General features: G+C 42.7%; 1 protein-coding gene across 3 annotated transcripts in view; it reads right to left on the minus strand.

Moving 5' to 3' along the window:
• Window positions 1-22,805, minus strand: part of LOC119656002 (serine-rich adhesin for platelets) — a 201,701-nt gene that overhangs the window by 135,938 nt on the left and 42,958 nt on the right. The gene's annotated exons all lie outside the window — the stretch shown is intronic.

A 22,805-nucleotide genomic window follows, 5' to 3' on the forward strand; every position in this document is an offset into this window, starting at 1 on the left:
GAATACGTGGTAGCGCGCAGTGCTAGATCAAGTACCTTAGGAACTGTGGGCGTTCCCAGCGGACTACGCCATACTCACTCGCTGTGGACTTTCTAATCAGGGCAGAGTAAAGGACCGGCAACGTGTTTCAAAGTTATGACACAATGTTTGTCATCGATGGATCAAGAATGGTCTATGGTGTTGGGGCTGAGGGATTTCTCAGATACACACAACAGGATCTACTTGCACTACTTCGGATAGCGAAGGCTCACCACCTGCATCAAGCCACGGATTTGGCCTATAGCAAGACCCGATCGCGAGAGCTGTTTTGCCCGCCGCATGCAAATGCAGGCAAGATTATAGCGATGAGAAGAAGGAGAAACCCTCAGGCACTTCTTTTGTGATTACCCAGCTCTAGCTAGAACCAAGCTATGGACGCTAAGTAAACTATTCTCTGAGAACCCCAAGGAAATCGCTAATTGCAGGGGGGAGAACTGCTAGCCTTCGTGAGGGTTACAGATCAAACAAGTGTATCTGACAAACATCTACTAGTCATAAACCCATCCATATTTACATCATTAGCGATCAGGTAGCTCAGACCTAAGCAAAAGACCTTCGCAAATGAAACACATTATAAAAATATCGGCAGTTAATTCTCCCCATTGAAGAACTGAACATTAGCTTAGTTTGTCACTTGATCATCACAGAACGCAGTAGCAAATGATTTTAGGGGTGAAATTACTTCCTTAACCGTTTCAGCTAACAAAAACTGTTCCGCACAAAGCGTCTTACCATAGGGTCAAAGTTCCTACTGTACAAGATAATGAACTCGTTAGTCTTGATATATTCCTCGGGTAGTTACTTTCTTAGCAATAACAATTGCAAACTCTTAGCTTCGTTCGAAAAAAGAGTCCTTTGAAGAATTTTGGCACCTACAGAAGGATTATCGATATGTGCCCTGAGTTAGGGTGTAAGAATACACTCATAGTGTCCCTTGCCTGTCGTAAAAGACGACCAAAAATGGTAGAAAATAATAGAAAATTTCGAAGCTTTATTACTACCGAAACGTCGGCAACGCTTCGGATAGGAGCAAACTTCACGTCGAAGGCCTTTGGCTGTCGAAAACGAACTATGTATGATTGGTTTCTGGAATGTGCGCACGGTCCTCAACAACGGTAGCTAAGTTCCCCATAATGTCAGGTTTCTTCAACTGGAGCGAGAATTCCAACAATTTTAGCTGCATATGCTGGGCCTAAGCGAAGTAAGATGGTGGGACTCTGGAGTACTCCTTTCCCTCTTGTGGCAATGTGATTTTGTACTCTGGAAAACCGAGTCGTAGGAGACGCGGACTAATTTTCAAGTTGTTTCTGACAGCTATCGCAAAGAGCACTCTCTTGATCTGGGACCGGGTTTCTGACAAGATTCTGACTGCCGATTCCGTTGCATGTTAAGAAGAATCACAATTTTCTCCCAGGATGGCTCTTCCAAAAAATCCACAAATACTTCCCTCATCATCTTCTCGAAACGTCCTTCTACCAGTAAGTGAACTCCTACCAACAAAAATACTCTTCCCTAACTCTGTATAGTGTACCATTTAAAGCTTAAGAAAACTTTATCTTTTTATCGCATCACCGATAATAGTCTGCAGAAAAAAATTGGTTTTCAATATCACCGAAAATTCAATAGAATTAATTAAAAAATTTATGGTTTGTGTCCGCGAAAATTTATCTGAAATAGAAAGCTTCTCAAAAGCTCTATCGATAACCGATAGTCGAAATTATAAAAAAATTTTTCAGCTTCATCGCATCTTCATTTGAAGTTAGAGTTGATGAGCGTTTACTCTCGTATTCCAAACTCAGGTAAACTAGCCACATCGGCAATCTTTTCTTTGATATAATGTATGGACTCGATATCTTCTCTCTGATCTGATTTTATCAAAAAGGAGCAATTAATGAATCTTAGGTCTGGTCTCTATCGTCAGATATAGGTAAGATATTATGATGAGATAATGTTGTTTACGCTTTGTTTCAAGCTTTATCAATTTCATTTTGGTGATAATTCTTTTATTAGCATTGATAGCGATGGTGATACTTTCATTCATTGTTACCCATGCTATTGATAAACTTAACCAACTCCTTTTTGTCGCCATTGATTTGTCATGTCTTCAAAGGTTGGCCATTGTTTATACATGAATCGATGCGAGCATCATTCTAAAAATAATTTGCTGCCATTTAGAATTATCTTCATCATACAAAGACAAAGAGGAAAGCAATCGACAAGAATTATGGAAATTTTGGGAAGTCCATCGAAAATGTCATTATGCATAATCAATATCTGAACATAGCAGCAATGTTGCTCCGTGCAAAATTGGAGAATGAGAAAGCTGAAAAGCAATTTGAATATCACAGAATACCAATGAGATCCAAGTCATTCAAATTCTAACCCGGGGCAGTTGACTGACAAGCTGTTGTGTGGATCTGGCGGCAAACTGACACGTTTTTCTAACGAAGTATTGTGTTTTCAATACAATAAGCCGTTGCCGCTATCTACCACAGTATCTGCAAATCTGTAAACTATCATAATTGGAACCGGCTTCAAGTCTCTATAACAAGTGCATAAGCACTTCAAATGAAGGATCTAGATTGCTCTCATGCCTTCGAAAAGTTAGGACAGTGCATTCTACAAACTAGGACGACCTATTAAAATTCCCAGAGATTTGAGGGTTGGGTATACCACCCTAATTTGTATTGTGCACTACCCTTACCAGTCCGAATTTAGGAACTGATATTATTGAAAACTGAAGATACTTCATCATAACGTTAGCTAAGGCACCGACACCAACTTCTTATCTAATTTCTAATTTCTACGCTTAGAATCATTGGACACTCATCTGACTGCCCTGGATAGCACATGCTATCTTTTCAGGCTCAAAGAAAGTGGACTGCCACCTACCTGGACCCTTGCCTACCCAGGGAAAATTCTCACCGTGGCTATCAACGGCTAGCTTTTAGGAGCAGAGATTTGTACTGCCACCAGACTGTCGCCAGACGCTGTGACTCGTCAACAAAGTTTTATGCTCTTTGTGCCGACCAACTATCAAAATTAAATTTCCTTTTCTTTCATAAACTAAGAAAACACTTTTTGAAAATAGATTTTAGCAATTCCAGGTAATGTCTACGAAGAAATGCGACCCTAAGTGCGGCAAAACCACCAAAGATGCCCAGCGCCTTAACAACGTTTCCGAGGATGACGTGCGGCCGGAGTTACCCATGCCATCTGATCCACTGAACTCGCCGAAATGCGAGCTAATTATGATGATGTCGTGCAAAAAAACGAGAATCAGCGTACTCAAATCGAGTTGTTGACGGAAACGATCAGCGAACTTAAGGACACAGTGAAATCCCTACAATCTATCCTGGTGACAGTTTGTTCCGCTATGAGCGTGGGACAGCATGCTGCTGCCCTGACCAAGCCAGCTTCCCATTCTCCAGTGCGCAATCCACGTCAAGCAGCGACTTTATCAGCCCGTCCAACACGGGAGTAGCCCACAAGTGAGCCAAAACAGCCACCTGAAACAGAAAAGATGTGCCTTGAGGTCGTCGACGAGGAGCTACCCCCCTTTCAACTTCATCTGTCGGTGGAAACAGCCACAGCAACAGGTGAGTGCTAAAAGTGTAAATGCCCCCCAAGTAGAAAGTGTCAGTGCTTTAAAGCCCAGAAAGGAGAAAATTTCTCCAATTACGGCATATAATATTAATGTTCCCCAGCTACTGAAATCACTGAAGGGCAAAGACCTAAAAGCGACCCTAAAAACACTTCTGAAAATTCGCTCGGATGCAAACTTTGTGACAAAACAAGATGAGGCCCTCCATAGGGAGAATCCTTCGCTTCCTATCAAATCACAACCTGATATTTTTATAGCCAACTGAAGGTGAAGTACATCCTTCATCAAAAGATTACTTTCGAAAAGGTAAAATCAGCGGAAGAAGTACAGTGTTACAACTGCCAAAACTTCAGGCATATCGCCCAAAATTGCTCGATAGTGCACAGATGCGTTAAATGCACAAAGAGCCATCCGCGTGGGGAATGCTCAAGACCCACAACAGAAGTTCCACACTGCTACAATTGGGGCCAAACTAGGAACCATGCAAGCTATCGTGGGCGTCCAGCTTATAAAGAGATGGTAGCCAGACGCGAAGCTACCAAAACCCGGAAAGCAACTGAGAAATCTTCAGTCAAGCAAACGGTTACTAAACTTTCACAGAGTTTGACCAGCCCAGGCTTATCATACGCGAAAGCTGCTAAGAAATCGCTTCCCAAAGCAGTGAATCAAGCAAACGTCAAGCAACCAAACAAGGGTTTCCGAGAATTGGTTGAAGCTCTCGCTTCTATCCTTAACTTATGGAATTAAGTATAATATTATCACATTGAACTCCCCGTCCTTGATTGCACACGATCAACGTGCTATCGTCCAATTGTTAATCGACACTCTGAAGGTAGACTCCTACTGCAGTTTGGAGACTCACCTTAAAAGCAGGCATAGCGTAAACTTCACCGGATATAACATTATTCGGAACGATAACAATTCAGGCACCGTTCTCCTAGTCCGAAAAGACTATGTTTTTGAGGAGGTCGCCATCGAGAACCTGCAAACTTCTTCTGCTGCGGTGGCAATAGTTAAAACTACCGATGGTAAATAGACAGAGAAGAATCCTCCAAAGAATTTTTGGCCCCCTACATGAGGATGGACGATTCCGTAGTCTACATAACGATGAAATCTATGAGCGATACCATGACCGTCAGGTTATGGATAAAATCCGGCTCAATAGGTTACGGTGGGTGAGTCACTTAATCCGTATGGATGAGGATAATCTAGCCGGAAAGTCTATAAGGGCAATATCCATGGTAGAAAAAGAAGACGAGGTAGACCCTGCCTGAGATGGAGCGATGGCATAGATTAGGACGCCAGACAGCTTTTAGGGATATTGAATCGGTGGACCTCGGCGCAAAAACCAGGATATCTGGAGTTCCTTATTAAGGCAGGCCTAGACCGCATACTGGTTGTTGCGCCGTTGATGATGATGATGGTAAATGGATCGTGGTAGTCTCCGTTTACATTAAATGTAATTCTAAAACTGAGCAACTGGACCACAACTTGCAAATCTTCGGTAATCTCCAGTTAAAGTCAAAATACCCTCTCTTTGGGGGCGATTTCAACTCAAGGCACACATTCTGGGGCGACAAGGCAGTGAATATAAATGGGGAAACCTTGCTAAAATGGATTCACGACCCTTTTTCGCTCATCAATATTGAGATGGTTTTGCCAAATACATCGATAAGACCGAGTAGTCAGTCTATCCTCGACTACCTTCTGCTGACTGACGAAACCAAATAACGTTTTCAAGTGAAATCGAGGCATCTCCGACCAGTTTGCAGTTGAACTCCTCGACGAATTTCCTCGTCTTCTTAATTGCAAAGGCGACTATTAAACCCTTCGCTCACACAAACTGAGAGGGCGATACACCGACAGTGGAGAAGAGCTCCAAACAATAACAGAGCCAATGGCCAGCACTGAGATAGCCCAGATAAACCTCCACCATGCGAGAGCTGCATCTGCGGTAATTGCAAGGGCAGATTCCAAGGAGAACGTTGGAATGGTGCTGGCTCAGGAGCCCTGGATATTAACTTATCGATATGCGGAGTATTTTGAGGCCTGGACATCATATAGAGGCAGCTTCATGTTTTTTTTTCAGATTTTTCAGAGTTTTCTGAGAATGAGTCCGTTAAAGAAATCACCACTTTCCACCCCTCCCGCTCCCCGCCTTTCTAACAAATCTCAAAACTAAGACTGGCTTCGAAAAGTACTAATCGAGACCTTTTATTTGATACTCAACATAACTATTTTTGGTGAAAAAAATTGTTACACCCCCCTTTCGCATTTATGGGGACCCCCCCCCCCCCTAAATCTCAACGTAAAAGGATATTACTCACTGCATGTCTAGGGGTTCACTCTTCCCACCTTCTCACCAAAAGGGCGTGTGACAGGCAGACGGACAGACATTTAACCGATTTTGTTTTGCAAAAAAAACCTTAAAAATCAGCCGGACCTGAAGAGATTACCAATTTTGTAATTAAAAATTTATCCATCGTCTCCTTAAAATTTCGTTTAGCAGGTTTTAATAACTGCATTAATAACGACTATTTTCCATCTACTTGGAAAGTAGCAAAAATCGTTTCGAGCCGAAAGAAGGGAACCTCCTCCGAGCCAAACAATTTCAGACCCATTTTCCTGCTTTCCAACCTAGGAAAACTTTTTGAGAGAGCCTGGACAACTGAACTTGTCCAGCATCGTAATCTCAAAAATATAATTCCCAATCACCAGTTCGGGTTCCGTCATAAACACGAACATGCATTGAGCTACCTTCGCGACACTGTTATTTCTAGACTTAATGTCAATAATAAACCAACCGTAACCTATGCCAGTAACATCAGGAGCACCGCAAGGATCCATTTCAGGGATTACCTTATATAACATTTTCACGGCTGACGTTCCCCACTCCTGAAACCGGCACTGACATTATCCGATATGCCAATGACACCCTTAGCTTCGCGTCAAGCCTCCGCCCAACAAAAATACTTGGTACTTCTCTGCAAATGCTTCCGCTATTGGGACATTAGAATAAATGAGGCAAAAACGCAATTGTGTACTCTTAGGAGACAATCTAGATACTCAGGTTCTAGAAGTATCCATAAAAATACTTCCTCGCAAGAAAATAGGCTTTAATGTCAAAGTCAAACTGATTCACTACAAGACCCTGATAAGACTCATCATCGGTTACGGAGCACCTAGGTGGATCACCTGCTCCAACCCTGCCACGAATAAATTCGGGTTTGAACGCCGAATGCTAAGATATTGCACCGGCCTGTCTTATAAATGGAAGACTAGAAAAGTCGGCAAAAACACCGCAGTATATCGGCAATAAAGGGTGAAACCACTTCAAGAATATGTTCTCAATTTGATGGGAAGGTTTCTCGAGAAAACGGAAGACCATCCAAATCCAGTAATTTGGCAACTCTACCAACAGGGTAGCACATCCCCTTTGGCCATATTTCTCAGAATATAAAGCCCTCCATCTTTTCCCTTTTTGACACTCCTGGCCTGGTAAGGGTACATAGAGGTTTAAGTAAGTGCGAGGGCCTTTTTTTTAAAATGAAGTTAATGTTTGGTAACTAAGAAAATATCAGGTATATGAAATACACAATACCCATTGAAATAGAGTTGAGATAGCTAAGTTCGCCTTGGGCTAGAAATACGCTACCAATCTTAAAAAGTAAGTCACTGTTGAAAAATAAAAAAATAAAAAGAACCATTTGACTTTCTCAGCCCTTGACTCAGATTCCCTATCTACGAGAAACTTGTAACCAGAAAATTATTTCCGAGAGAGGGTATTGGTAATAGTTTACCCACGAAGGGTAACAATCTTTCTTCCGACGGAACGTGAAATTATATGTACAACTACTCAGCCATGTTTGATACATATCGATATGCACATCTAAAAGTTGTAGTCATTCTACGCTTTATTACCCACCAAATATTTACTGAACATACAAATGAAATAAGTTTTATCGATTTTTCGGGGCTTATCGAATTTTTATTTTCATCGTTGAATATTTTCACTGATAAGATTACATACACTCGATGTACGCTCATTCCCATAATCGTGATAAGAAAACTTTTTCTTTCTTAAGGGGGGTCATGTGTTGAGTTGGAAAAAAAATCTGTTTCGTAGCCACATTGTCATAGTCGTAGGATGTATCTGTCGGGTAAAAGTGAGAACTTACTTCCTATATGGGAGAAATAATAAAGCAATAGAGAGTGATCCTTGGGTGATAAGACTAAAAATAATCGCCTTTCTATTGATACAAATCAAATGAGCGTCGCACTCCTCTGAAGTGAGGAAGAAGTTGCTGAATATTTTGTCAATATCTCATTTCATGATTTCCTCTAAATACCCGATAATCATTTCTTCAAATTCGTTTCGTTTTCCTAACAATTCCATAAACCTACGATGAGAAACCGTCCCTGCCGTTTTCAAGAATAGCGACTGACATGCAAAGACTATACTTATGATTCTAAGATAAAACTGTTTCTTTTGTCAAAGGACTCCTTCAAGATCTGTGCTGCATTTGTCTGTAGAAAGGATATTGGTCCTTCAATAATTCCCTTTGTCGATCCCCTACCTAATTTGTGGGCTAGCAACCTGTAAATTTTTGCAACTTTATTGCTACCGAAACATCAACAACGCCTCGGATGATGAAAACGCGTTTTGAAAACGAACTATGATTGATTTCTGAAATATATGCATTTTACTCAATTACGGTAGTGAGGGTCCTCAGCATGGTCGCTTTCTAAACTTGCGCGGGAATTCCAGCGATATCAATTAGATATTCTGCGCTTAAACGAAGTAAAATGGTGGGACTCTGGAGAATATTTCTCTCCCTTTTGAGGCAGTGCTTTTGTCAGTTAGATGGTAGCAGACATGAATCGGGCGTCGGGTTGCTTCTGACGGCTGCCGCTCTTGACTTGGGAGCCGGTTTCAGACAGGCTTCTAACCGCAATATATCTATCCAGGTTAAGGAACATCACAATTGTACAATGCTTAGCATCAACGGGGACTTCCGATATAATTAAGAAGGATGCTTTCTACGAGCAATCAAACGCAGTTAAGGGGGGGACCTACATTGGGCTGCCATTAAAAATGCTCTTTTCTTAGGTGTTACCCAGATGCCACGTGCCGAAGGGGCACTGGCTGACTGCGGAATCGTGGAAACGGAGCGATAAACGGAAAGGGTTGAAGACCCTACTGACCGCTGCGAGTGATGGGCTTGAACTCCGAAAAAGAGCGAAATCCCAGGAATTTAGCGTAGTGTACGCCGTGAAAAGAGGGAACTTGCTACTGCGCTGATCAGAGAAGCGAAAAATGTCGCAGATCGCAATGATTTTAGAACTGTATATCGCATCATGAAAGAGTTTGCATGTGCTCGCAAATCTTTCGATGATGTTGTGAAGAACGTCAACAGTCGACTTTTCATCCACGATGATGAACAACTGAAGAGGCGTGAAGAACACTCACCATGGTTCTCAACCGTCTCACATCCGGTGAGGTTCCTCCTCTTGTGGATGAAATGACTAGTCATCGTAACATGCGAATGCGGACTATTCCTATATGCGTGCTCCTTGCCGTCGCAAAGATAATAGCTAATATAATCATGGAACGCATCGAAGGACATCTCGAAATCTTGATCGACAGAGAGCGGGCTGGTTTCCCTATCTGCATCAATGGGCAAAGCATCGAAGACGTCGATCAATTTTTATATCCAGGAAGCGTGGTTTCTGCCGACGATGGCACTGAACTGGATGTCGCCTGAAGCATTAACAGTACCAGATCCGTTTTCGCTGCTCTGTCTAAACTCTGGAAATGCAGTTACTTCAACACCAAGATCAAGTTAAGACTGGTCTGTGCTCGTGTCCTTTTTGTATTGCTATATGGGAGGAGCACATGGAAAATGAACTATTACTCAAAAGCTCCAAGCTTTCGTCAACACCTGTCTGCGTAATATCACCCGAGTACGCTGGCCTGACAATATCTCAAACGAAAAACTTGGTCGGCGCACGAAATCCACCCTCCCAGGATGGCCGACAGGGCAGAGAGGACCATTGTACATATAGTTCAAAGAGTGAGAAAGATGCAGAGTCTGCAACGATTACAAAAAAAGATGAATGGAGCCTTCTAGTACAGGAACTTTTTTCAAAACTTAATGGAAAAAGGATTTTCTCAGCACCTTCATCTTTGTATGGTGGACCTTTTCATGGTTATGTACAATAAGACAAAAATCATGAGCAGTATCTCGATAACTTACTCCAGTTAAATAGCTCGACTATTAATCCATTGAGGTGCTTCTTGGATAAAACCGACGTAATTTTTCTTAGCTAACATACATCATAAACGCTCCCTTTGGACACCATCTCGTCGTCGTGAGGTAGCCCACAGCAGTTCACTACTACACTAAAGATATACAAAACATAAAGATGCAAGCAACGAATTTTAACTCTCCAATTAGTAAAGAGTCACAGACTTCGAAACCACCCGGCCAAGATTTTGGAAGCCACACTAGATTCACGTTCCCCCACGAAGAAATCTGTGGATGACATGCTCTCCACTTCAGTGAAAAGTCTGCACCCAACGTAAGTAGCGCGGTCAGCCAGAAAGGAAAGTACAACAACTCCCATAATGAAAGGAACTTGAAACTTGACTATGGCTGGTTTGTCGGTGGCACTGTTACCTAACTCTCCCAGAAAACAGGAAAGAAAGGCTTGATAGCAGTAAACTTCAGTAGCAAAAGAGAGGAGACTACAAGCTAAATCTTAACTGTCAGAACCTTCTCCTCCCCCTCTAACAGGAAAAGCAGAAGAAATGTAAACTGGCGATGTGAACGCAATTGGTCCACGTACCGCTGAAACCGATCCATATAGCCCGGACACCGTGAAGCTGAAACGGCTCACAACCGACAACAGCGGAAAGTACTACGAAAGAAGGTGAAGTTTCTTGGGAATGAGAACATGTTCGTTACTGCATCAGCAATATGTGGCAATATCCAGGGAAATCGGATTCAATAAAGCGGAACTTCTTGCGGAAGATAGGGACAAGCTGGTAACCCAGAAAGAGAGAAGGAGATCCACATTGGACGGAATAGACTCTTCAGTAAGCGGCGGTTTTCACATTAAACTACACTAATGTCTAGCAACATAAACGTTAGTCACATTGATTTGCAGCATATCCAAGCCTAAAGGGTGCTAGGATGTTCTTCAATACAAAAATTGTTAGAGGCAACCATGCCGAGATAATTTTGTCAGGATAGTGCTGTGGTTAGAGGACTAGGCTGTAGTACGGAAGGTCCCGGGTCTAAACGCACTAGTGGCACTCGAATTTGTAGCGTGATGATATCGGATACCAATCAACTTCAGCTGTGAATGAATACCTGAGTCAAATCAAGGTCATAATCTCGAGCGAACACAATGCTGACCACATTCCCTACTACAAGGTACTGTAATCCTGTAGTATACCATTATGGTCTTGAATGAAAGGCTCTAAAATACTTCAAGGTCCTAATGCAATTGGATTGTCACGCCAACGATTATTATTATTATCTGATGCTAGACGAAATCTCATTCTCAAATCACTTTCTTCTTTATTTCAGCCTTTGTTCCATTCAGAAGCAGAACTGGCTCGGCTTGATTGGTTGCGTCATTTTACTCAATCAAAGGCCAAATCTGGGTGGAGTCGACGATGCTAGCGTGTTACGCCACTGGTCCAACGCAACATCTTCATCTTCATTCGGCACCGTTCATAGTTTTTTATAGTCGACTAACGCTCAGAAACAGAGACAGGTGACAGGGAAATGGGATTTCACCTCAGGCCAATAAACAGCGCTCTTTCGTGAGTACCTGTTTCGTGGACTTAATCCCACGGTCTTCTTAGGATACGGATTGATTTTTTGACCACATTCAGAGCTCCGCTGAGACAAACACAACGGTACCAGTCTATACAGAGTGCATGATTTAGTATTCTTACTGGGGGATGCAAGACCTACCTAAATCCCTACGAACTATAGAGTACGGCACCCATGTTGAAACGCAACACCACATTTGAGGCCCGAAGGTCTCTGTTCGCTTGAACATAGCTACAACCCCTATAAAGCCCCCACTAGGGGCCAACCGCAACAACCGAGCTGAAAGCACATGAAACAGGAATTCTCCTGAAACATGTGAATTCAGGGACTATTACGGTTCCCATGGTACCAGTATAAGCTTGGTAAGGTTTCGTGACCTACTTCCATTTCAAATGAGTACCCGTGCAGACACGGGTCTGATCGCGCTAACTAGGCCTTTGGAGCATTCGCCTACATCATTGCCAGCAAACCAAAGTGATACAGTGTCTCCCGGTGCCACCACTATGGAGGTTCTCTTCGACCACTCGGCTTTAGTTTGGTCGACAGGGTTTCCAACCCTGTCTTCCTCACCGCCACCTCCCAGCACCTTACCTCTGAGACAGGTAATTTGAAAGATATGCTAAAGGCTTCTGTAAACTTGCAGAATACAGTCGAGAATATGCTGCAGTCGAAATGAACTCGGCAGGCGGGATGTCAAGAAGTGTAATAATTTAGAAAACAACCCTTTTTGTTCACTGATATCGCAAGGCATATCTGCGAAAAAAAAATAAGGAAAGCATTGATGGTTAGAAAGTATCGAGGATCTAGATTGATTCTAGTTTCCGCCCCCTCCAAAAAAACATCCATGCTTCAATTAAATGTCAACTCAAATTTGATAAAAACTCAGTTACTGCCCCCTTAAACGAAAATTTTCCTAAAGTTTCGAATATTAGAACCCACATTTTGATAATTGGAAAAGATCACCGGGTACAAATTACGTAGAGGTAGGTAGGTCACACTTTTATTTTTATATTATTATCTATCTGAGTCAGTTGATTTTTTTTTAAATAGAATTTTGCGATTCAATTCATCGATGAATAAATGGAAGGAGAATTTCAAAGTCATATATTTACAATGTTTTTTTAGATGTGTTATTGTTTGCTAACGTGGAACTGATGATATCAAATTTTTGGGGAGAGGTGTTATTGGGTGTTTTTTTATTATTATGAAGTAAGCTAGTGACTTTTTTGGGGTGGAGTGATAATAAAATAGCATTTTTCAATGGGAACTTCTGGAAATTTAGGTTCGTGTGCTTGAAATAGGTTGAATCAGGAAGAATTAATTGTTAATTCGTTCACATGATATCAACGAGTTACTTTATTTCTAATCGAACGTGAGGGTAAAATTTTAGATCGGACCCATCAGATCCAACAGATGGAAGTACTAACAATTCCTCCTGCTTTGCATCCAATTGAAACAAAACGCCTTTATAAAGCATCTTCATTGGCATCTGTCTTGTGCTGTGATGTGTATTTTTATGTCTGAGTTAACCACGCCCACGTGCGATCGTTATTGATTTTAGACAAGATATTCTAAGCCCTTCGAGGACTTGGAGGAGAAGGAGAAGTCTGACTCCCTTCAAGGGGGCAGTGACATCAGGAGCGAACTGGAACTAGAAACAGTGGTGGAAAACCTCAACACAGTCGTCATTGACGCATATGAGGCCAGCTGTCCGGCTAAGACAGTTAGGTTATCAAGGGATGTACCATGGTGGAACAGGAACCTGGCCAGAATGAGAACAGAGGTACGAAAACTCTTCAACCGGGCAAAACAAACCGGGGACTGGCAGAGGTATAAAAATGCACTGACTGCGTATAGCAACGCGATCAGGGAAGCAAAACGGAACAGCTTCAGGAAATTCTATGAAGGGATCGAACAGACCACAGAAACAACCAGGCTGTACAAGGCTGTAGCCAAAGACGGGGGAATATCCTTTGTTTGTTTGAAGAAGGACAGGGTACATCTGCTTCTCAGAACTCATTTTCCGGGGTCCTTCGCCACGGTAGCAGGCAACAACATTCCGCCTGACACCCCAACAACGAATAAAAGGGGAAGAAAGGAGAACCGAAAACTAGCAAAAGAGATATGCTCAGAAGCTAGGCTAAGGTGGGAAGTGGAAACTTTTAAACCATTGAAATCTCCCGGAGTAGCACTAATCCAGAGAGGCCTAGGAATTATCTTAGAGTCCCTTCTGAGGGTGGTAAGGCGGAGTATAGCACTGGGATGCATAGCAAGGGCATGGAGACGGGCAAAAGTGGTCTTTATTCCGAAAGCGGGTAAAAAGGATCCTTTTCACCCTACATCGTTCGTACTTAAAACGTTGGAGAAGATCATCAACAACTATATTAGAATTAACATTCTAAAGCATAATCCCTATATCACTGTCAACACGCTTACCGGGCAGGACAGTCAACTGAAACTGCTCTGTATTAGCTGACAGAGGTACTACGGGATGCCATAGAAACAAAAGAAATTGCACTGTGCGCGTTTTTGGATATCGAAGGAGCATTCAACAACAGATCGCGCACAGAGATACAAGACGCCCTGAGTCGCAAGGGAGTAGGAAACACCCTGGCATTCTGGATGGGCAAAATGCTAGAAAGCAGGGAAGTAGAAGTGCCGACAGGTGCAAATTCTATAGTCATGAACACTACTCAAGATTGTCCACAGGGTGGGGTACTTTCGCCGTTGATGTGGAGTATGGTAGTGGATGAATTCCTGGACGTGTTAACAAATACTGGAATACAAGTCCAGGGTTGCGCGGACGGCATTGTTTTAATCTGTAAAGGCAAATATGCAGATACCCTATGTGATAGAATCCAAAGTGGACTAAGGGTTACTAGTACCTGGTGCAGGAAAGTGGGACTGCGGTACCATTCACTAGGAGGCGTTAGCTTGATCACCTGAGAGCCATAACATTACATGATATAGAGGTGAAACGAGAAACAGAGGTCAAATATTTGGGAAATACGCTAGACCAAAAATTACTCTGGAAGACACATGTCGGAAAGCCACGATGGCCCTTATGACTTATAGATTCATAGCAGGAAAAAAATAGAGTTGCAGCCCGAAGATACTACTTTGGATATATACTGCAATAGTAAGGCCAATGATTACCTATGGGTCGGTAATCTGGAGAGAAAGAACCGAACTCAGCACACAAGCCAAGGGTTTACATAAGCTCTACAGACTGGCCTGCGTGTGTATCAGTAGGGCAATGAGGACATGCCCAACGACATCCCTGGAGGTCCTTTTGGGATTAATCCCTCTCCATCTGCACATACAGATGCAGGCAAGTAGGGCAATAGTCAGGATGGCCGGGAGTATCAGTGAGGCGGGGAGCTGCCTAAACCGAAGAAAGATTGATATTCTTTCTAGGCGGTATCCCGAATTACTGATACCAAGGGATAACATGACAACGAGGTTTCACTTCGATAAGAAGTTTGAAATACGTGGGAGTAACAAGGCAAAGTGGGAGAGCGTGGCTGCGACATACGGCTTAAACCAGCAACTGGTTATTTGGTATACTGACGGATCCCCCACAGCAGAGGGAGCGGGTGCCGGTGTCATTGGTCCAAGGAAAATGTACTTCGAACCAAGACAGGTACACAAGCATATTCCAGGCGGAAATATACACCATAGACGAATGTGCCTTCTTTAATCTCGATTGATATTCTTTCTAGGCGGTATCCCGAATTACTGATACCAAGGGATAACATGACAACGAGGTTTCACTTCGATAAGAAGTTTGAAATACGTGGGAGTAACAAGGCAAAGTGGGAGAGCGTGGCTGCGACATACGGCTTAAACCAGCAACTGGTTATTTGGTATACTGACGGATCCCCCACAGCAGAGGGAGCGGGTGCCGGTGTCATTGGTCCAAGGAAAATGTACTTCGAACCAAGACAGGTACACAAGCATATTCCAGGCGGAAATATACACCATAGACGAATGTGCCTTCTTTAATCTGCAAAGGAATTACAAAAGGCAGAACATAGCTATTCTCACCGATAGCCAAGCAGCGATCAAGGCACTTAGGTCTAACCAGGTGAACTCTAAAGTGGTATGGGAATGCCTTCAGAAACTGAATCCACTCGGCTTGTCCAACAAGGTCTGGATACTCTGGATTCCAGGCCATGCTGGGTTGGGAGGCAGCGGACGAACTAGCCAAGAAGGGAGCAGGGACGCCTTTACCCGGGCCAGAACCCTTCTGTGGAATCAGAAACGGTTTTATGGCTATGATTCTACGAAATGAAGAGGAACGGTTGAGGGAACTATATTGGGCGGGCCTACAAGGGATGGAGCAGTCCAGGGTGCTTATTGGGGGATACGAATCCATGCGCACAAAAGATTGCTTAAACCTCACCAAAAAGAATCTCCGAACACAGTGGGAATTCTCATTGGTTATTGTCGGCTGAACTATAACCTAGGGAACCTAGGGATATCTACGGACACTGCCTGCAGGCTTTTTGAGGAGTATGACGAAACCTCTATACACATCCTGGAACAATGTCCGGCTTTTGTGCAAAGTAGGTCGAGGCATCTGGGAGAACACTTAATACCAGATACAAAGCTGAAAGATCTGGAAGTAGGGAGCATACTAAAGTTCTGACGGTTATAGGCCTGCTTGAGATACTATGATCAATAGGTACACTATAACCGGTAAAAGGGGCACAATAGTTCTTTAAGGACGCGGTGCGACTTTCGCTTAACAGAATAATAACTCCTGTTTCCTCTTTTTTATAACAGATTTCTTCTGCGCACTGGCTACTCTATTTTACTAAGGTGTTTGCTGGGCTTCTCGGAGTGTCCACCAATGACGCCTATGTATAGCTACCTGTTTTTTCTTTGACTCTTTTCACTAACAACTATTAGAATAAATATAATATTGGCTATAGGAGCAATTGAATGCCGAGAAACAAATTGTTGATAATCAGGAACGATTACAAAAAAGACACTCAACCATCATTAGCAGTTGGCTCCTAAAGGAAGTGATCCAGTACCAAAGTATCTTTCTCTCTCTGTTTAAAAACCTCGTTACATAAAATTGAACACAAAAACCATATCAACATTTCAACTTAACACCATTTAACATTATAATTTCCCTGTTAATTACACTTTTTCGTATTGTGTAATTTTATTTTTTGCTGGATGTAATGAATTGGATTGTTAATCCGGCAAACACCACCAAAAATCTCAGCCATGAACTCTGAGTGTAATGCATAGCAAGCTGGTAGACGTATGTCAACATTTGTAATCTACGATAATGCAGAAACGGTAAGTATCTGAAATCGCAAAAGATATTATACATTTAATAAAAATGCTGCGCATAATTGGGCCCAGTGTGAGTGCGGGCACATATCTAATATGTAGTTTTATTGAAAGCCCACTTGAAAGGTGATTATATCGGATTGAGTTCATTTGCGCTTCGACGTAAGACCAACGCAAGGTCTAGTTTTTGTGGAGCATTATGCTGGAAGTTGCATAAATTTCAATCAGCTTTTACAGATTGTTGGCTAATGATAGTGATATATTTAGTTCCTATTGGGAAAAAAAGGCCAAAGGCAACGGATCTTTAGCAGGGTTAAGAAAGGAGCATATATCAAATGATAATCAACCCAAAAATGGGGAAATGTCATTCGATTCAGAAAGTTTTATATAATTGGGATTTATGAACACATTTGCTTCAATTCTGTTGTATTTCTTCTTTCAAAAAGACGTTCCCTTGCCTTGGCTTAGCTGAAGCAGGGCCTTCCTGAAAACTGTTCTGTTAGTGCTTATATGTTGCATGGTACATGATTTTTTAGTCCCTTTAAAGATCATTCATTTTTACACGATGAAAATAGTTCAAAGAGGTAAGAAGAATTACCTGCATCCTCTCTCGAGAAATAGGGTTGAAAGTCATTCCGTCTGAAGCAAGAGAGTTGCTGAAGACTCTATGTTTGACCATCTAATACGAAAGCAGATGGTTGGAAAGTAATTTGTTAAATTTTCAAAGTATTGTTCTTCTGATTCGACGTACCATTGCGAACCCTTCACCTAATTATTGAAGGCGTCCTGGAAGTCGACAACTGAAATATCCTTCAGTGTGATCATCCCAGCTACTTCTATCGCTTCCAGTGTTCTACGGAGTGTTCCTTTCATTGTTCTTTCAACCCTTGGGAACAAAAAGAAGTCCACCAATTCTTGTAAATTTCTCTTCGGACGTGCGGAACACTGTTGCACAACCGTCTAAGTACTTCACAGTAAAACACTATTGACCGTATGTCCTTGTGGCACAAAGTTACTGCGAACCACATCTTTTCGATAAAAGAACACAATGGACATCGTCTCGAAGAGACTCCTTAGTATGCTACTCGCTGGTCTGATGCTTTAATTCAGTACTAAAAATTCACATTTCCTATTATCACTCTGTCCAAAAATTCTGGATACGCTTCAATAAAGGCTGGTCCTACGTCTCGCACTCATCTTCAATCATTGGAACACTTAATCGTCGATCTCGTACCGAGACCCCCCGTTTGTGATGTCGATGGACATCCCGAGCGGCCGTCGTCGTTGACAGACCCCCCACCTTGCCGAAACCTCTCGTGGCACATGAAAGTTTGGATCTTTTTCATCGCCTTGTCCCTCTGCCACCAGTGAGAATTGAATTGCGACCTTTCCCTCTGACCACTTGAACCATCCGGACACATACTTCATTTAAAGGAGGAAGTGAGTAATCTGCTAAGCCACAATAAAGATTTACCAAAAATCCTGCAAATTGCTCTGATGCTGTAGGACTGCGATAGGCAAGACCTGGGGACTTTCACAAAACGGATCCATTGGATGTATACATCTATAATAAAACCCATTTTGATGTATGCGTGCATCGTCTGGTAGCTGGAGACTGAACTTTGTTAACAGCAGGAAGCTGCTGATGCAGATTCAGAGGCTCGGTTGCCTAAGTATTACTGACCCAATGAGTAGTACGCCGACCGTGCACTCGAGGCTATTCTAAATTTACCCCCAAACCATTTTAAGGTAAAACGGAAAACAGCTAACGACGCATATAGGCTTGATGCCATTGGCGCGTAGAAGGGCGGCCAATCATACGGTCATGTGTCTATCTGGAAATATCTTGATAAACATCAGGTGGCTCTGAAGTCTTCGAAAAGACACATTCCGTCGTAATCACTAAGATTGAAGAATGGTCGATGGAAGGCCACGAACCTTTTAGGATTACAGACTTAATAATCTTCACTGACAGGTCAGTCCTGGAAAACGTTGTTGTTGTTGGTGTTCTCGGGAAATCCGAGTATGGAACTGACTCGGCATCTCAGAAAAATGACTACCATATTCCAGGCGAAGATATATGCCGTTTTATTGGCAACAGAAGAATGTTGGCGGCAAAAATGGAGGGGTCGCATCATTCGAATCTGTTCCGACAGTCGGGCAGCATTATCAGCACTAAACAGTAACGACATTTCAAGCCAGTTGGTGTGGAGTTGTCATCAGATGCTGCTGAAACTTGGCCGACTGAACGAAACATTCCTGATGTAGGTGTTACGGCACTCAAACATCGCTGGTAATGAGGAAGATGACAGACTAGCTCACCAAGGTTGTGGATCCACAACGGTGGGACCAGAAGCAGCTTTTGGCATCCGACCATCCACTGTCAAGTCTACTCTGAAGGGGGAAGTGGCAAGGATTCACGCAGCCCAATGGAGAAATTTGAACTTCTGTCAGCAGTCGAAAATCTTTGTGAAGGAACTCGAGGCCGCTAGAGTTTCACTTTTGTTGTCCCTTAAGAAGTGGGATATGAAAACCTTAGCTGGCTTTTAACGGGACACTGCCCCTTAAACTACGGACACTGCTACTTAAATACGGAAAAAATCGGAATGGTAATCTTGGCCATATGCAGCCAATGCGAATAGCAAGAAAAAACGGTCGTGCACTTCGTATGCAACTGCCCGGCCTCCTCAGACCTCAGACGAAAATACCTTCGTAAGGTTTTCTTTAGTAAAGAGTCGCATTCTCGCGTCTCTGGAGAATGTTCTCAGATTTGCGAATGCCTGCGAACGCCGTCGGCGAGAAGCCGATGAATAGGCGATCTCCAGGGATAGTACAATGGGCCTAGGAAAGGTCTGAGTGCTTGGAGCTGCGGCTACCCCCACCAAACTAAACTAACTAAACTTGGAGAAACTGAAACTGGACATCATATCATAAAACGTCACAAACGATCGCTGGCATCAGAACGAAGAATCACATCTTCGCTGCAAAACCAGCTATCAAAAATCTTCGTGTGGTGAAAGATTTGTAGCAAGCTCGTATTATGGCGTACAATTTCTGCATGCCAAATGTTGTGTTGTACATGCAATACTCAAAAGGTCCGTGCGATTTACAGAAGGACCGCTTTAAGAGTGTGCTTTGGCTTCAAAAATGTCTCAGATGATTTTTTATTTTATTTTGTTTAAATACAATACGCAGAAAGTAAATTTCTAGTTATATATTATCCGCAGAGGAAGGAGTAAATGGCTTAACTTACGGTTAAAACTAAAGACTGAGCCAGAGGACCTAAGCTGAAAGGCATTGTAGAACCAGCATAGTCTCGGGATCGGGGAATGAAAGTAGACGTTGAGCTCCGCAAAGGGTACTTCAAAAATGTGCGCACTATGGAAATTATTTTCCATCAGGTAATTACAAAGTTTGAAAAAGGTGCACATATCAAGGAAAACGCGGGGTTTTTGCACGGAAGGGAGATTGAGGATGCGGAGTCGTGATGGATAGTCCATAAGGTGAAGATTCTTTTTGAAAGAGAGGGTCCGGGTGAATTTACGTTGTACAGCTTTAAGAGCGCGACATTTACCGGTGACGGAAGGGAGCACCGGACTACACAATAATATTCAAGGATGTTTCTGACAAGTAAGTTGAAAACCGTGAAGGAGGGCTGGATTGAGGTAAAGTCACAGCAAGCTCGATTGATGATGTGATGAAGTGGAAATTGAAACGAAGTTTGAACACTCAATTCTTGAAAGGAGATCAGTAGTGAAAGGGGTTATCCACCAAGAGAATAGAAAAAGGATGTTGAGGAAAGTTTAAGTGAACAGCACATCCTGTAGCATTTGCTGACATTTGGTGTTAACTGAGCACCAATGTAAAAGGACCTAGGTTTGACTGCAAGAGAGCACAGTCTGGTGGAGACGAAACAGAGGCAAATAATTTAAGACCGTCTGTGTAAAGCGAACACGGGCGGGTGAGGATGGAGGCAAGATCATTGATAAAATATAAGAATAGTAGAAAGCCAAATATAGCGCCTTGGAGAACACCAGGGGAAGGAAGAAATGAACTGGATGAATAACCATGTGTAGTAGTAATAATAGTAGAAGCGAAGCCAAGAGATGATTAAGGGGCGAGGGAGGAGGAAGTTCGGTATAGACAGTTTGGAGAGGAGAATATTATGGTCAACACTGTCAAAGGTTTTGGAGAAATCAGTATACCTAGCATGTACCTTCTAGTTGGTAAAGATCAGAAGGATTGAGGCAGCAGATATGTTTCACGAAACCATGCTGCTCTTTGACAATGAAGTGACCGAAATGCGTGATCAGTCAGCCGTTGACATATCTCTCGAGAATTTTGGAGTCAGAGGAGAGTAATGGAGTAATTCACAGCTAGAGAAGGGTCTCCGGTCTTGGAATAACAAGGGCTTCTTTCCAAAGATTGGGAAAACGCTTTTGTTGAAGATTATACACAGAGGGAGGGAAATGTGTTATTTACAGTTAAGAAGGAAGAATTCAGGAAGCCCATTGGAACTAAGTCCGACATTGACGGTAAAATTACCAATGAACAACTCAAACAAGAAAGGCGTAAAGAGGGGAATAACCAAAGATTTGAGGCAGTCTGCATCTAGAAGAGGCGTAGAAGGCGCAGTGGTCGAGTAAGAAAACACGGAAGAGAAGTGAGAACAGAGAAGGTCGAAGGATTGTTGTAGGAAGTCGGCAGTGAATCAGCAAAACTGGTGTAAGAAGGGAGAGATTGCGTTATGTTATGGAAATAGCGATTGTGGGATCAAAACAATTTCAAGTTACCGCAGGGAAGGACAATTTCGACGTTACAAGTATCTTTTATGCGCATTTTATGGGCATAAGCGGCGCCATTCTTAGAAGCCCGAGGTCACCGTAGTGCACCAAGTTGAACAAGAACGCAAAAAGGAGGTTTCTTTGGAAGATATTTTCGGTTTTATTGACTAAAAGTATCTAATTTAAAAAAATACGAATTTGGGGGACCAACTGTCCCCTTCTTCAGTGTTTTATCTTCTAAAAATTTGTTTCCGCCATTTTAGTTTTTTATAGCTGTTTTTGTGATTATAATATTTTAATTAGGCTTCTAGTCTTCTCTGAGTCCTTCCTGAAAATTCCACCAAGGTGGAAAAAATTTTGCCCATGTCCGTGTTTAACCTTTTTTTCGGGGGGAATTTCCGAGATGTGGAGACTCTCGTAGGAATCGCGTCTCCTAACGTCGTTCACCTCCTTCAAGATATTGGCCCAACGACATATGATGTCCCTGCTCTATTATATGTTTACCAACCGCGGACCTTATGTGTGTGTTATTCTTATTTTTAGCGTTCCACAGTGCATGTTTCAGGCGAATGTTATTAAGAATCTCCGTTGTGAACCAAGTTGCATACGAATGTAAGCAGGCAGGGGAAAAAGGGAGATAACAGGAAAGGAGATCGGACAGGATATTGTAAAAGGTGTTTAGAGCTTGATCACACGATGAGTTGTTTAATATATGTACCCAGTTGAAAGACGCTAAAGCTGAGTTCAGACCGTCAAAATTGGCTTTGCGGAAGTTGAACTTAGTAGATTTATCCGCGGCTTTGGGTTTTGAACGAGGGAGCTTCGCTTCAAATTCAACCGCGGAGTGGTGAGCGTCAGTTTTGACATACGGGGATGTACAAGGAAATAAGGAGAAGTGGCGCTCGGGGAGGTTGAAAAGGAAGAGATCGAGAGTGCGGTCCAAAGAGTTTTTGGTTGTGTTGAAATTCAGAGCAGAGCAAGTGTTCATAAAGGTAGAAAGTGGAAGGGAAGAATGGGAGAGGTTGTTGGAAGGAATTGGAAGGCTAGGATGATTAGGCCAGTGGAGCATTAGGAGGTTAAAATCTTCGCAAAGGAAGAAAGGGAGGGAAGGGAATCTGACAGTAAGGAATTCAGACAAACTGTCAACCAATTCTTCACACAGCTGAGAAGGGCAAGCACAGGGGACATTTACACAAGATACAATGAACGGGAGGAAGTTGG

This window comes from Hermetia illucens, chromosome 4 (genome assembly GCF_905115235.1).
Source record: "Hermetia illucens chromosome 4, iHerIll2.2.curated.20191125, whole genome shotgun sequence".
NCBI classification, from domain to species: domain Eukaryota; kingdom Metazoa; phylum Arthropoda; class Insecta; order Diptera; family Stratiomyidae; genus Hermetia; species Hermetia illucens.